This window comes from Notamacropus eugenii, chromosome 1 (genome assembly GCF_028372415.1).
Source record: "Notamacropus eugenii isolate mMacEug1 chromosome 1, mMacEug1.pri_v2, whole genome shotgun sequence".
Lineage (NCBI taxonomy): Eukaryota > Metazoa > Chordata > Mammalia > Diprotodontia > Macropodidae > Notamacropus > Notamacropus eugenii.
Genome location: NC_092872.1, coordinates 152,243,188 through 152,258,511, shown reverse-complemented (window position 1 = coordinate 152,258,511; position 15,324 = coordinate 152,243,188). Strand labels below are relative to the sequence as shown.

General features: G+C 37.9%; 1 pseudogene; it reads right to left on the bottom strand.

Moving 5' to 3' along the window:
- Positions 1-5,480: 5,480 nt before the first annotated feature.
- Positions 5,481-6,600, bottom strand: LOC140508796 (ras GTPase-activating protein-binding protein 1 pseudogene; annotated as a pseudogene).
- Positions 6,601-15,324: the final 8,724 nt, after the last annotated feature.

Sequence of the window (15,324 nt, the reverse complement as noted above, 5' to 3'; positions counted from 1 at the left end):
GTGGGAGCTTCTTCAGATGAAGGTTAAGAAAGGAGCTCAACAATCTGCCTTAGGCAGCTTAGAGGCATTTCCATGATTAGAAGAAAGTGGTGGGAAAAAGTAGAGAGGTGATCCATGGAATCATGCATGGGCTTTACCACAGCTGGTAATTATTGCAATTACTTTAATTCATGATTCTTTGAAATTTTCTGAATAAATTATGTCATCTGCAAGTAGAGCTAATTTTTCTTTCTTTGTTTCCCTCTCCAATATTTACACCTTTAATTTCTTTTTCTGGTCTTATACTATGCCTACTATTTCTAGAATTTTCAAATAATTTATGGGAGAGAGGGAGCATGCTTGTTTTACTCTTGTATTCATTGTAAAAAACTTTTAGTGTTTTCCCATTACAAGTAATGCCAGCTTTTGGTTACATAAATATATGAATGTGTATATATACACATATATTTATTTATATATAGTCTTACATCATATTAAAATTCTATATTTGTATTTAACTACTTTTATATAATTATACTTGACTACATATATATAATATATACTATATTTAAATGGCCCTTCTATGTGTATTTTTTAAAAGGTTTTTAAATTTTTTTTATTAATTTTATTTTTTTTTCAGTGTTCTATAATCACTACCATATCACTTAGATTTTTTTTCCCTCTCCCTCCCTCCTACTTCTCCCCTCCCTCCCCGAGATGGCATACAAGTTTTTATAGGTTCTACACATACATTCCTATTAAATACATTTTCACTATAGTCATGTTGTAGAAGAATTAAAATGAATGGGAGAAATCATATAACAAACCAAAACACAATACGAAAGAAAATGACTTGCTACATTCTGCAATTGAATTCCATAGTTCTTTCTCTGAATATGGAAGGCAAAAAATTTTCTAGTATAAATAAATATGGTACATTGTCAAAGATTTTTCTTTATGGATCTAAGTATGTGATTTGAGATATTTTGTTATTAATGATTCATTTTGTGATTTACTTTCCTAATGTTGAAGCATCCTTGCATCCTTGATATAAAGCCGATTTGGTCAGAGTGAATTTATAGACAGATAGACTTTTTGATAGTATTTTTTGCACCAATATTCATTAGTGATATTAATCTATAGTTCTCTTTGCTTTATTCACCCATGGTTTAAGTATTAGTGACCGTATTTTTCTCATAAAAAAGAGTTTCACACAATGTTTCTCTCTCTCTCTCTCTCTCTCTCTCTCTCTCTCTCTCTCTCTCTCTCTCTCTCTCCGCCTTATAATTTATGTGGTCTAGAAATTAATTCTGCTTTAACTATTAGGTGAAATTCACCTGCAAATCTACCTGAATGAGATTTTCCCACCTGTTGTTGCTTTTATGGCTTGTTCAATATTTTGTTCTGAGATTCGGTGTTTTGGTTCTGCTAATTCAGATATTTTCATTTTTGTAGATAAATCTCCATTTCTTTTCAATTCTGGTGTGCTCGCCTGTAATTATGTATGGTGGACTCTGACAATTAATTCTTTCTTTTAGTTCTTTTGTGATTTTACCTAGTACAACTTTTATTTTGGCAATTTGATTTCTCTCTCTCTTTTTTAAAAGTACAGTAAAATTACAGATTTTTAAGAGTTCATTGCTAAATTTTCAATTTTATATTTTTTGTTTGCTTTTAGCAAAACTATCTTTTAAAAACAAAGCAAAGAATACAACTTTGTGTCCAAAAGATTTACACCAGCACTTAATGTGATTGGAGGGTTGCTAAAGAAATAATGACATATTAATAAAAGGAAGTGTAGATGTGAATCATGAACCCTTTGAAATGGTTGCATAATTGAATTTGAACTGCATGTTTTAATTTTCATTTCATTATATTGTATATAATTTCAAAAAGTTAGAATTAGAATACATTTGGCCACCTGAGGGGGATTCATCATGTGCAGTGATTGAGACCTAGCTGTAATACTGTGCTGTAAGAAATGACAAATATAATGCAAAGAAAAAAATGGAAAGATTTACATAATCTAATACAGAATGAAGTAAGCAGAGCCAAGGAAACAATAATGCAAAATGACAACACTGTGACTTAAAAGAATAATACAAAAAAGTCACAAAGGAATATTGCAAAATTATAAATATGTCTCCCCCAAAAGAGGTATGAGAAGACAACGTTACCCTAACCCTTTGAAGAGATGGGAAATCCACAGTGTGGTATATTGCATATATTTTCAGACTTTTTGGATGCATTGATTGATTTTGCTGATTTAAATTTTCCCCCTCTTTTTTCTTTAAAAATATTATTTGTTTCATGGGATAGCTCTCTGGGAAGAGGAAGAATGTTGGGAAAAATTCTGGTTGTGTGAAAAACAAGAGATATAAATAAAACATTATTGGAAATAAAGACATTTCAAGAGTTTGTTGCATGACCATTTGCTTTTCCTTTAGGTACTATGATTAATGCCATTGGAAATCAGGACAATCTAAAGGATCCATTCTTGGATGTGAGTTGGACTGGATGGCCACTGAATTTCAATTCTGAAATTCTCTGATTCTATCATAATTGTAATCTAAGAATACAACTAATGATGTTTCTTCCTTCAAAGGTTGCTGATCCTTGCCATTTTCTGAAGATCTGTTTGACATTCCACCTGGAATAGGCACTGGCTAGAAAGAGTGGCCTGCTAAGCCCCTCAATTTAACATATAAGTAATGTGTTACAGTGAGGGACCCTCTAAAGGCTTTCGGGATCTGATTCCAAAAGGCCATTTTCTCTCTTTCACTTGTTGCTTCCATTGTGGAATTTTATTCTAGGGAAGTCTCCAAAATAAAGCTTGGGTAAAGCATAAGTCCAGATTCCTCCCAAATGTGGATAGCAGAAGCCCCATACTCACTCATTATAGAATATGAGCTTTGAGGGAAAGAGGAGCAGAAAAGGGAGGGAATAAGAATTTATCTAGTGCCTTCTAAATGATAGGCACTTTACGAATATTATCTCATTTGATCCTCATGACATTCTCGTGGGGTAGGTGCTATTATCTCCACTTTACAGTTGAGCAAACTGAGGCAAGCAGCAGTTAAGTAACTCGCCCAGGGTCACTCAGGTAGTAGGTATCTGAGGCTGGATTTGAGCTCAGGTCTTTGGCTCCAGGTCCAGCACTCTATCCACTGCATCACCTGTCTAGGTTTAGAACAGCCTTCATTTCCCCCAAAGAAAATTTCTAAGAGGCAAAAGAACTTGCAGGTTGCATGATCAGATGCAGAACCAGAAAACACTCCAATGGCTCATCAGCTTCACCTGGAAAGGAACTGAATTTGGGATTGTCTTAAACTCAACATATTTAACTGAATTTATCTCTTTAAACCCCACTTTGAAAGTTCCTTAATACTGCCAAGGGCACTTTACTCCTATCCATCTGCTTGGACATCTGAGGACTTTGAACTTATTCCTATTTCTCATATAAGACACTTCATCTCTCCAATTTAACCATTTTCACTGGTTATCCCACATGTCTGGAACCCTGTCCTTGATTTCCTCTTTCTGGTTTCCCTGGCTTCATTCATGTCTCATCCAAAGTTCCACTTCTACAAGAAGCCTTTCCAAGCCCTCCTTAATCCTAGCACCTTCCTGTTGAGATAAACTAATTTATCACACACATATCTTATTTGTACATAACTATTTGCACATTGTTTTCTGTATTAGATTGTAGGCTTTTTGTGATTGATTTTTGCCTTTTTTTATATGCCCAGGGCTTAGCATGGTTATTGACACATAGTAGGCACTTAATAAATGCTCAATGACAAGTTGACTGACAGTTTCTATTGAACCAACCCTTTGTCATTTTGAAGAATCCTCTTTTCCAGCAATCCTGCCCTGTGGTTTAGACTCCTCCTAGAAGTTAAACCTGTTTTGTGGGTTGCTCGCTAAGCAAAACTCTCCATCATACCTACACTGGCCAAGTCACTCATCTCTGTTCTCTGGTTAGGGCTGTACAGGAACCATGTAGACTATCCTCTTTTTCTCCAATGAACTCACTGCTTGGGGTAGAAGGCCCAGTGTTCAAATGTGAGAACTCTATATAAGAGAGAATTCCCAAAGGGGCTGCTGTTTAGGAAATCCCCCTCCACTAGAAGGTTGGATTCTAGAATCTCACAGCCTTGGAAATTCAAAACACCCTCTCCAACACATAAGAGAAACTTATTCAGAGACATTTTAAATTCCCCTCTCTAGTTATATACAACCAGGTGTCTACCACTACCCCGTGCTTCTGTTATAAGTCACCACTGCTGCTACTTGGCAGGGGCAGAGCTGGAAGAAGATGGAGAAAGCCCCCTTTCATGTCCCATGAATAATCTGTTCTGCTACACTCTAACGTAAGGACAAGGTAGACTAGACTTTGACAGGATCCAAACCTTACGGCCACATGTGGCTCTCAAGTGTGACCCTGAAGATTCAGTCAAAGGGCCGCACTTGAGGACCTAGAGGGTCACATGTGGCCTCAAGGCCATAGGCTACCAACCCCTATTCTAGGCTAAGGCTCAAGCTCCTGGGAAAGAAACCCATTCTTGCATTTCCACTGATATATGTAGTGTAGAAATCCTTTCGAACACCATCTTTTTTACCTGGACCTAGTGCAGTCATTGTGGTGGTAATTTTTTTTTATTTTAAAACAATTTGCCAAGACAGATAAATAGAAAGCACATCAATTTTGTGGTTGTTTTGTTTTGTTTTTTACAAATACAAACTAAAACATGAAAAATACTCCCTACTTCAATAAAAATGTTTTCCACAAATTCAGGAAAAGCATTTTAAAGAGTAGAATTCTACACATTTAAAACCTATCCTGCAATCCAAAATTCCAAGTGGTAAAAACAGCAGTTTAGAATTCATTTTTATGTGATCATGTATCAAAAGTAAAAAAAAGTTCTATGAATACCCTTTTTTTCTGTTTTTTAACCATGCCACAGAGAAAAGTATGACTGTCAATTTTTCCATTGGCAACAACTCCAAATCAGAGAGTGGTCATGGCCTTCAATAAACCAGTGGGGTTTTTCCTGCCCTCAAAATGTTTGCCAAATCTTGGGTTTCTGACAGATTCTTAGAACACATGGAAAAGGAAAAAGAAAATTATTCCAATATCAGTTATAAGCAAAAGATGTAATCCTTTGGGATAAAATTGCTGTTGTAAAAAAAAAAGAAAATCTGGTCCATATATTTGAGGTGAGCAAGGAATTTCAGCTTTTCTTCTTTTAAAAGCAATTTTTCCTAAAATATTGTTCCACAAAACTGGAATTGAGGACAAGGACTTAGGGGGCTGTGGGGAATGAAAACAGCACACACACAAAAACCATTAACACAAATGAAAAAGGGTCTGAAATTGTATCAAGCATAGGCAGTCTATATAACAGGCTAGGGTCACATTCCAAGATATCCAAGGCTGAAATTCACAACACTGCAGGAGCAAAAGTTTGTGCCATCACACGAAGGTCTGTGTGCCGAATTCATTGACTTTGACCAATCCCCCTTCCAACTCCAAATCCTGGTTTCTGGGACATTCCTCCACTGAGAGGCCCTCTTATTGCACCACTTAACCCACTTGTGGGCCTTCTGGTCCATGTGGTCTGTTATCTCAACGATCACCTTCTCTGGCTGCTCCTGTCTTCTTTTCCTCAACATTCAAACGCACCTACCTCTGAACATGATGGACCTACTGCCAAGGATCTTCTGAACTGGCTCTGGATCATTAAACACAACAAAACCAAAATTTGGTAGTTTCCCACCACTGTTAATTCGAAGTTCCACAACATTCCTGTAACCTTTGAATGAAATACTGAAACTTTGGAAAAAAAAATCTTTTAGTTCTGCTTTGTCCATATCATGGGGAAGATTTCCAACAAAAAGCTGATGACTGTCGCGATATCTCACAACTCTCCTTGTATCCGTATCACCCTGCTCACCACCTTCACGAATTGGTCTGGGTCCCCTTTGGGGTGGGATATTAGTTTAGGGTTAGGGTTAGGGTGCCTCTGGGGCTTTGCAACAGGCTCCTCTAGGTGCTCCTCCAGGTCATTGCTGCTGGTCTGGTCATAAAAAGTTCCAGAGTCATCAGGAACTACCTCAGGAGTCTGCTATGTTTCCTCTGGTTCTTCTACTTCTTCCTCAGATTCTTCTTGGGGTTCAGTGACAAAATCACCAAAAACCTCATCTTGGTATCAGAAGATGTCGTTATGAACATAGAATTTGTTTTCAACAGAACCCTCTGGTGCAAGTACAAATGTCTGCATGAATCTCTGAAATGCCTGGTTATTGTCAGACAGCAATCCCATCACCTAGACTTACAACACCATCACTGAGGATAGCATGAGCAAACACATGACGAATTTTAGTGTGACAATTTGTAAAGTTTTGGGACATCACTTTCCGATGGATTTCTTTTTGTCCGTAGAAAGCATCAACTGGTTTTCCATTGGAATCCAAACCTCCATGAACATAAGATGAATTCTTTCCATAAAACCTATGCAGCATATCTGGCGCCTGGTTCAGCGGAGTATAATACTGTCTCACAAATTCCTGCTCCACCAGCAGGGGACTTGGCTTCTCCATAACCATCTCTTTGGTCAACTGCAAGGCTGAGTGGGAGAGGAAGAGTCTTCACTTTGAAGCAGGCCGGGTAGCAAAATTCCCTGACATAATGGCGTCCACATCTATACTGGTAATCTTGAGCACAAGATTTGTTCAGTTTTCTTGGTGCACTGTTTTGCACTCTATTGTTGTACATCAGTATACGCTATTTATTGCCTACTGAAATTCCAGTTTTAAAAAATCTTTTTTCTTTTCCAATAACTTGCTTAAAGGTGATTAGAATCATTTGGAATACATCTTTTATTAATCTGGACTCCAGTGGCTCTGAATCTGTGATCATGCATTAGGTTAGTGATTTTTTTACTAAGTAAATCATTCAAACATTTTTTTCTTTCCAAATTTTCAAGACCGTACTTGCTTATGACAGATTTTTCAATCAATTAAGAATTTTTTCCATGGTTCTTCAGCTTTATATAGTTTAACAATAAAGTTGGTGATAAAGGTTTTTTGTTTTTGAGTGAATATAGTATGAATGGAACCTGAGACCAATAATTTTTTGATTAATGTACCTCATTTTACTTAGCATCCATTTTTAATGTGCTATACTTGAAAGTAATAAAACTGCATTTCTTGTACAATACTGGATTCAAGTCTTTCTCAGTCAGACTTGGGCCCTTGTATCCAAACTTTGGGGGTTTATATCTTATCTTGGGGTTCCCCCTCCAAGTCAGGTTGAGGACAGCTAGGTGGTACAGTGGATAGAGGGTTGGGCCTGGAGTCAGGAAGACTTCTATGGAATCTCAGACACTAGCTGTGTGACCCTGACCAAGTCACTTAACCCTGTTTGCCTCAGTTTCCTCATTTATAAAGTGAGCTGAAGAAGGAAATAGCAAACCACTCCAGTATCTCTGCCAAGAGAACCCCATGTAAGGGTCATGAAGAACCAGACAAAACTGAAATGACTAACAAAACTGGTCTTTGCTGCCATCCTGTGGACCAAATCAGCACTAGCCTTTGCCAGTTGAAAGGGAAGCTGTATTCTAGATCACACAGATTCACACGTGGTCAGTTTACACATATTCTGTTCTGTAGCCAAACTCCTGGAAAGAATCGTCTGCCCTCATTGACTCTACTTTCTCGTCATGCATTCATTTCTCATTCCCTCAAACAAGGAAGCTACTTTCCCTGAGCTTACCAAAGATCTCTTAACTGCCAACTGGGATGGGCTGCGGCTGGGTCCTTCTCCGTGACCTCTCCATGGTTTTTGAGACCGTCCAGCATCTCTCCTCCTGAATACACGCGCTTTCCTTCTTCGGCCTCCCTGACACCATAGTCTCCTCCTAATTCCCTGGCTCTGGTAGCAGCTCCAGGAGGCCAGAAACAGTTGCATTTTTGTCTGTGTGTTCTCTGGGCCTGTTACAGTTTCTGGGACATGTGAAAGTCTTAATAAATTGAATTGAATTCAGTAGAGAATTGTCCCAGGGCAAAGGTTTTTAACCTAAGGCCCATGGGTCTTTGGATAGATTTCAGAGGGTCCATGAACTTGGATGGAGGAAAAAAAATAACATCTTTATTTTCACTAACCTTTAACTAATTTCCTTCAGTTATTCTGAGAAGGGGTCCATAGGTTTCACTAAATTTCCAAAGGGATCTGTGACACAAAAACAGTCCCTGTTATCCCGGTGGCAGAGCTATCTAGAGCCCAACCCAATTTTTTTTCTACTATGGAAAGTAAACCATTAGAAGGTAAGGATCTTTCCTTTTTACTTTGTATCCTTAGCACCTCACCTAACATACTGCTTGACACATAGTAGGGGCTTAATAAATAAATATTGATTGATTGGTTATCATGCTGGGCAGCTGGTTTATGCAATGGAGTCAGGAAGAGCTGAGTTCAAATGTGACCTAGATACTTACCAGCTATGTGACCCTAAGCAAGTCACTTAACCCTGTTTGCCTCAGTTTCCTCATCTATAAAATGAGCTGGAGAAGGAAAAGATAAACCACTTCAGTATCTTCACCAAGAAAATTCCAAAGGGGATCACAAAGAGTCTGAAATAACTGAGCAGCATATCATGCTACCCTGGGCTAAATTTTATCTATCTACCTCTCTTTCTATCTATTTATTTATTTTTGTGACAACTCTTTTTCTTAAAAGCAGAAAATAAAGGAGGAAAAATCTGTTTCTATTGAGTTCTAGGTCTTACTGTAGAGAGCTTGGTTCCCTTTTTGGGTAAGGGCTATCTACAGTCCAAGAACTTTAGTTTGATTTGTTTTTTCCTGTAGTTTTTTTTTTTTTTTATAATCTCATTACTGTTCGTCTCCATATCTCCTGCAACTCTTCATCAAAGGGCATATTATTGCATAAGAAGGTCGAATTTCTTCAAATTCGCATGCAAAATGTGCATATGCCAAATACATGAATGTTACAGATTAAATTGATGGTGCCATTTCAAAGAAACAGATCCCCACAGCTATCTGTTTGATGGAGACAGCTGGCGTGTCCTAATTGTCAGGCCAGTTCCTATATCTAGGTTAGCTGAAAGATGTCTGGTCAGAGGAGGCAGAGGGCATGATGAAAAAAGAGAGAGGTAAAGTTAGAAATAAATGGAGGTGAAGGCTTTGAAGGTAAGCAGAAGTTTTCATTTGGTATAAGAAGAGCAGGAATCAGACTGAATAATTGAAGGGCTAGAGGAGGGGGTCAAGCTATGGGAAAGGAAAGAGATCCCTGGGGAGACTGGTCAGAGAGAAAAGAAGGCAAGTCGCCATGTAGCATCTCTCCAACAGAGATGGAGAGAAACGTCAGACAGAAAATCAAGTTATAACGAGTTGGCTTCCAGCATAAAATGATGATTTTCAAACTACAGGGAAAATCTTTAGTATTAAAGATTTTAAATTATTCATACATCTAAATCATGCTATAAAACACAAATCCTAACTGTGCTGAAAAGGCACTCGCCTGGTTTGATCTCAGCTTGTGCTCTTTTTAGCTCGACAGATGTTTGCCAGTGAATTGAACTGAATGATACAGAATTCAAACTCCTTGAAGGCAGGGACGGTGATTAAAATGAATTGCCCAGTGCCTACTGAATGGCCAAATGCTTGTTGAATTAAATTGACTTAAGGTATCCGCTATTCCAATTCAGTACCCTAAGCAGGGAGCTTACATTTGATCAAGGGTGGAGGGGGGTGAGTACATGGAAAATCAAATACAAAGTAATATTCAGGGGCAGTCTGTTGACAATGAAATGGGGGTTCCAGAGGGTGCAATAGAAGTGAACATGCAGACCTTGCAGTAAAAGGCAAAAAAAACCAAACCGCCCTAAGGAGTTTAGAACTCATTTGAGAACCAAGCGTTTAAAAAAGATTTATGTATATGTATATATATATATATATATATATATGTATATAACACATAAGATTTGTAATTTTTATATATAAATATTTAGTTATCCAGCGTTTATCTTTCTATTTAAATCTACAAGCCACAGAAAGTCAGACAGCTGGTGGGGATTATCTAATCCAAACCCTTGATTTTATATATGAGGCAGCTAAGACCCAGAGTCAGGCCTGACTTGCTTGAGATCATTCAGTTGTTTCAGTCATGTCTGACTCTTCATGACCCCATTTGGGTTTGGTTTTTTGGCCGACACTGGAGAGGTTTGCCATTTCCTTCTCCAGCTCATTTTACAGATGAGGAAACTGAAGCAAACAGAGTGAAGAGACTTGCCCAGGGTCACACAGCTAGGAAGTTATCTTAGGTAAGATATGAACTCTGGAAAATGTTTTCCTGCTTCCAGGTCCGTGCTCTTCCTCTGTACCACCTAGCTGCCCTGCTTGAGATGCTCACACAGCTGGCTAATTGGTAGGAAAGACTCTCAGTAAAGTTCAGTTGTTGGAATCTTCACTGAGGGAGATAGTGATAACAAATATGAAATGCTGCAGAATGATGATTTTATTTCCTACTAAGAGCCAGATTTATCAACACTGGCAAAAATTACCTTATTTAGTCATCTGTTAACTGTTGCTTAAATTAGAAGGATAGTAGCATACTATGTTAAATAACCTCTAAGCAGGGGCAGAATGACCATCTGCCAGGAATACTGTAGGAGAGATTTCTACACTGGGTGGCAAATTGGACAGGTTGACCTTGAAGGTCATTTAAAGATACTATGGCCAAAAAAACTACCAACCAAAAAACCAAAGATACTATGGCAGATTCTTTTGGTTTTGATTTACACTAGTTAATCAATTTAGGCATACCTATGAATATTTACAGTTGGCAAGAATTTACAGAGGAAATGATATCCTTCCCTCATGTCCATCTCTCTAATGTTTCTATCCCACTCTGCCTTTCTTTGAGCCTGCTGGACCACACTTTCTATTGTTAATGAATTGACATTCATATTAGACAAGTCTCTAACCCTCCTTGAAATTTCTTCCTTCCTTCCTTCCTTCCTAATTCTCTGTCTCTCTCTCCCACCCTCCCTCTCTCTTTGTCTCTTCCTTCCTTGTTTCCCTTATTTGTGTTGTCCTTTCCTCACTCTCCACTTGCCCAGCTTCTTGAGAGTTGGGATGGTTCCATTTTTGTCTCTGAATCCCTCATACCCAGCCCAATGCTTCACCCATAGCAGGTACTAAAATGTTTGTGAAATTGAGTTATTTGATTTTTATTATAGCATTTAGCATAGAACTAATAGAATCATGGAATTTTAGAGCAGGAATTGAATCTTAAGGATAATATTAGCTTTTCACATTATATGATAGATGAGAGAAATGAAATCTAAAGAGTAAGGGAGCTGTCCAGAGATATGCACATTTAGTTAATATCTTATTTGGAAAAGTAAAACCTTACAGTGGAAGTGATTATTTGGATTAGGAACTCAATAGGAGTAAAAATTAGGAATGCTTTATTCAAGCATTGATTTGTAATTAAATGTTTAAGCAGCTCCAAGAACTGAAGGCCAGCAAAGAGTTCTTCTATAACCCTTGCGTTACATTGGTGGGAAGTCAGTCAATATTTGTTGACTTGAATTGACTTCAGAGAAACTTGGGTTGAGAAATCAATGAAGCCTTGATTCTAATTGCCAATTTGCCAATGATTTATTGTTTGCAGTTGACCAAAACACTTAATCTTTCTAGACTCAGTTTCCCAATATGTAAAGGCAAGCAATTATTTAATCAACAAGCAATTGTTTGCTGTTGTTCAGTGATTTTCCAGTCATGTCTAACTCTCTGTGACCTCATTTGGGTTTTTTTGGTAGAATATTGGAGTGATTTGCCATTTCTTTCTCCAGCTCATTTTACAGATGAGGAAACTGAGGCAAACAGAGTGAAGAGACTTGCTCAGGGTCACACAGCTAGTAAGCATCTGAGGCTGGATTTGAACTCAGTAAGACGAGTCTTTCTGACTTCAGGTCCAGCACTCCATCCACAGACAAAAAAAGTGGGGGGAGGGGAGCTAAAAAGAGGGTGGGGACGTGGTAGAGAAAATCCTTTCGGAGATGAGTCAGCAGTGTAGCTTGGAGAGGGATGAAGATGTTTGAAGGATTTGGTGGTAAAAGATAATGAATTCCATTTTAGACATGTTGAATCTGAAATATTTCTGAGGTGTCTTGTTCGAAATGTCTAGTAGGCATTTGGTAAAGTGGAATTGCAGTTCAGGAGAGAACTGAATGTAAATATATGACTGACTATATACATCTGAAAATCAACTGCCTAGAGACAATCATTGAATTTCATGACAGCTGGTGAGGTCACAGAGGGAGAGCATGAAAAGGAAAGAGAACCCAAGATAGAATTTTAGAGATATACTCGTAGTAAAGGGCAAGTTAGAGATGGTGATCTAACAAACAAACAAAAGATTGAGAATGTGCACAATTCTTGCCTATTTCACAGAGCTGTTTGAATATGATGAACATGGAAGCAATAGTCTTTAGAAAGGAAAGCCAGATATGGGGTGGTTGAAAGAGTGAGGGGCTGTGAGTCAAGGGGGCTGAGTCCCAGCTATACTTTAACTAGTTGTTTGACCTTACTTCCCCTTTCTAGGTCTCAGTTATCTCATCTGTCAAATGGGCTGAACTAAAAGATATCCAAAATCCCTTTTGAAGCTAACATTCTGTGATCATAAATTCAAGTTGTACTGGTTGTAGTTTCAATGTGTCTACCAAGCATATTGTGACCAAAATATAACCATAGCTTCCAAGATGCAAAAAATAATAATAATAATAATAATCACCTTGTTTTCTTTGGTGGAGATGAACAACTGTACAACTTCCTCTCTGCATACCTTATCTGGGTGCTAATCCCTGCTCTGTAAAGGAAAAATGGAAATATTTTAGCTCAAATTTTGTTAGTCTAGCTTGGGGACCTCACGAAATAGAAACATAGATCCAGGCTTTATTGTTATTAAGTTTATTAATACTATACTAATCACTGATGGTATACACACACACGATGTAAAAATATGGATGTTAATTTGCTTTATCAACCACTTAAAAATTTGCTGTTCTTCCAATCCATGAGATGAAGCAGCATACCTGGGAGTTTTAGGGATATCAGCCCTACCCACAAATGTAGCCTGGGTCCTCAATGGGCCCAGAAATTAGGGCAAACACTATTTTATAATCTGGAGGTCAAAGAGAATTGGAATCTTTTTAAAATGTACCAATCTAGGGTAAGCAGACCCCTTTGTATCTTTGAATACACTAATCAGGAACTGGCCAGATAACAATAAATATGAGGGTTGGTAGAATCCTTTGGCGACAGGAGCCCCAAACATGGACTCGTTATCATTCTCTCTATTTCTGGCTATGTATCCATCCCCTTACGAACCACTTTGGGGAAAAAGGTTCTAGTGTATCCAGGAAACACCAAATACTATGCAGTTTAGTTTTGTTTTTGTCAGCTATCATGTAGTCATCATTCTCTTTGATCTCCATACTTCTAGTGGGATGGACAGCCAGCTAATATCTAAGATTATGTGTGTAAACCTGAGAATGCTTACACATATGAATGTCATATTTCTGTGATTGTCAGTGTTGAAAAAGAAACACATTTTTACAAGTCATATCTCAAAGATTCTTCTGGGATTGGAAGTCAGATTAAATTTATTTTATTGGTTTAGCCTGCTCATGATGACTGAGAACTGTAAATCATCCAGTATGATCTGATTTCCTTTGAGAAATTGTAATAATCTCAAGCATTGTAATGATCAAGAGGAGGTGGCAATTCTCCAACAAGAGTTTTTCCTTACTGCAATGATTATTTGAATGAATCTCATACTCTTCTCTTGATTTTCCCAGGCTAAGAGGTAGTATCATAACATTCCAGTGCTGGGGGTGGGGTCGGGTGGTGAGGGAGAAGGTGAGGGAGAAGAAAAAGGAAGAGTAGGAGAGAAGAAGGACCTTTGTTTAGGAATTAAGTGTGTGTAAGCATCACACATTGAACAAAAAATCTCTTCCAAGATTCCAAGCACCTCCCTCTGGGCGACTAGCACTTAAGTCAATGACTGGATCTTTTGAGCTTGTGACATCATTGCCAAGGCTGGAAAAATCTATCTTTCAAGATGGCTGAGGGAAAATAATGACTTTCCTTCATCTCTACATTATTTGGGGCTGTTTTGAATTCCTAAAAGCCTGAACAATTTATTTCTCTATTTACAAGAGATTCTTTAGAATCCAAGATCTACATTTGCACAGTGGCTTGGGAGAGTCCTAGATCTGGAAAACCAGGAGAGAGAATTGTTTCATTACTTAGAAATTAGAACAAGCTGTTCTTATGAAGTACTTTGAGACAAGTTAGTGTTATACTACAGAAAGAGGTTCTATCCCTTAATCCTGTCTCATTGAGTTTCCTGGGAAATTCACCTCCTTATAATGAGCAATAATAGTTTTCCCCACAGAGAACCCTATGGAAAGGTAATGTCATGGCTCATCTTTTTGCCTTTTTATTAGCTAGTACCTCAGCTAACTGACTTTTTTCTACCTCACAGTTTCTTCTGTCATGTGCATTTCTCCCTTAGAAATGAGTAAATAATGTACCAAGCCCCTGCATAAGATTCAATCTATTCATAACTTATTCTATAGCTAAACCAAAAATGTGACCCCCTCATTTGAGGAAGATTCCTTTCTGAATTAGAAGAAATATTCCCATTAAATGTAGTTTACTGAAATCTTTTTTGCCTCTGTATTGGAGTTAATAGTTTTCTTTGAAATACATACATTTGCAATATAATTCATAGACTTGAAACTCAGCATTCCCCTTCATTCTTTTTGTAACTTTTACAAGAATCCTAACTAGGCTTCCTAACTCCTCTTTCCTCTCTTTTCCCTCAATCGCACTCAATGACAGGAGGTGCTTCTTCTTTTTTTGTGTCATGGACTCCTTTGACACTCTGATAAAGCCCATGGACCTCTTCTCAGAATAATGTTTTTAAATGCATAAAATAAAATTAACAAGATTACAAAGGAAGTCAATTATATTGAAATAAAGATCTTTCCATCCAAGTTTACAGAACCCTTGAAATCAGTCTATGGAACTCTCTGGGGTCCATGAACCCTAGTGGAAGAATACCTTCTAAGATTATTAACATCTTCCAAATTTCTTCTCAGGATAATAAATAGCACCTGAACTGGGCAGAAGCAGTCATCTATTTTGGAGGTGGCTGCAGGTGTTAAACATGGGCTGAGGCTGATTTGGGCTGCTAAGTGGCACAGTGGATAGAGTGCCAGGTCTGGAGTCAGGAAGACTCTTCTCCCGAAT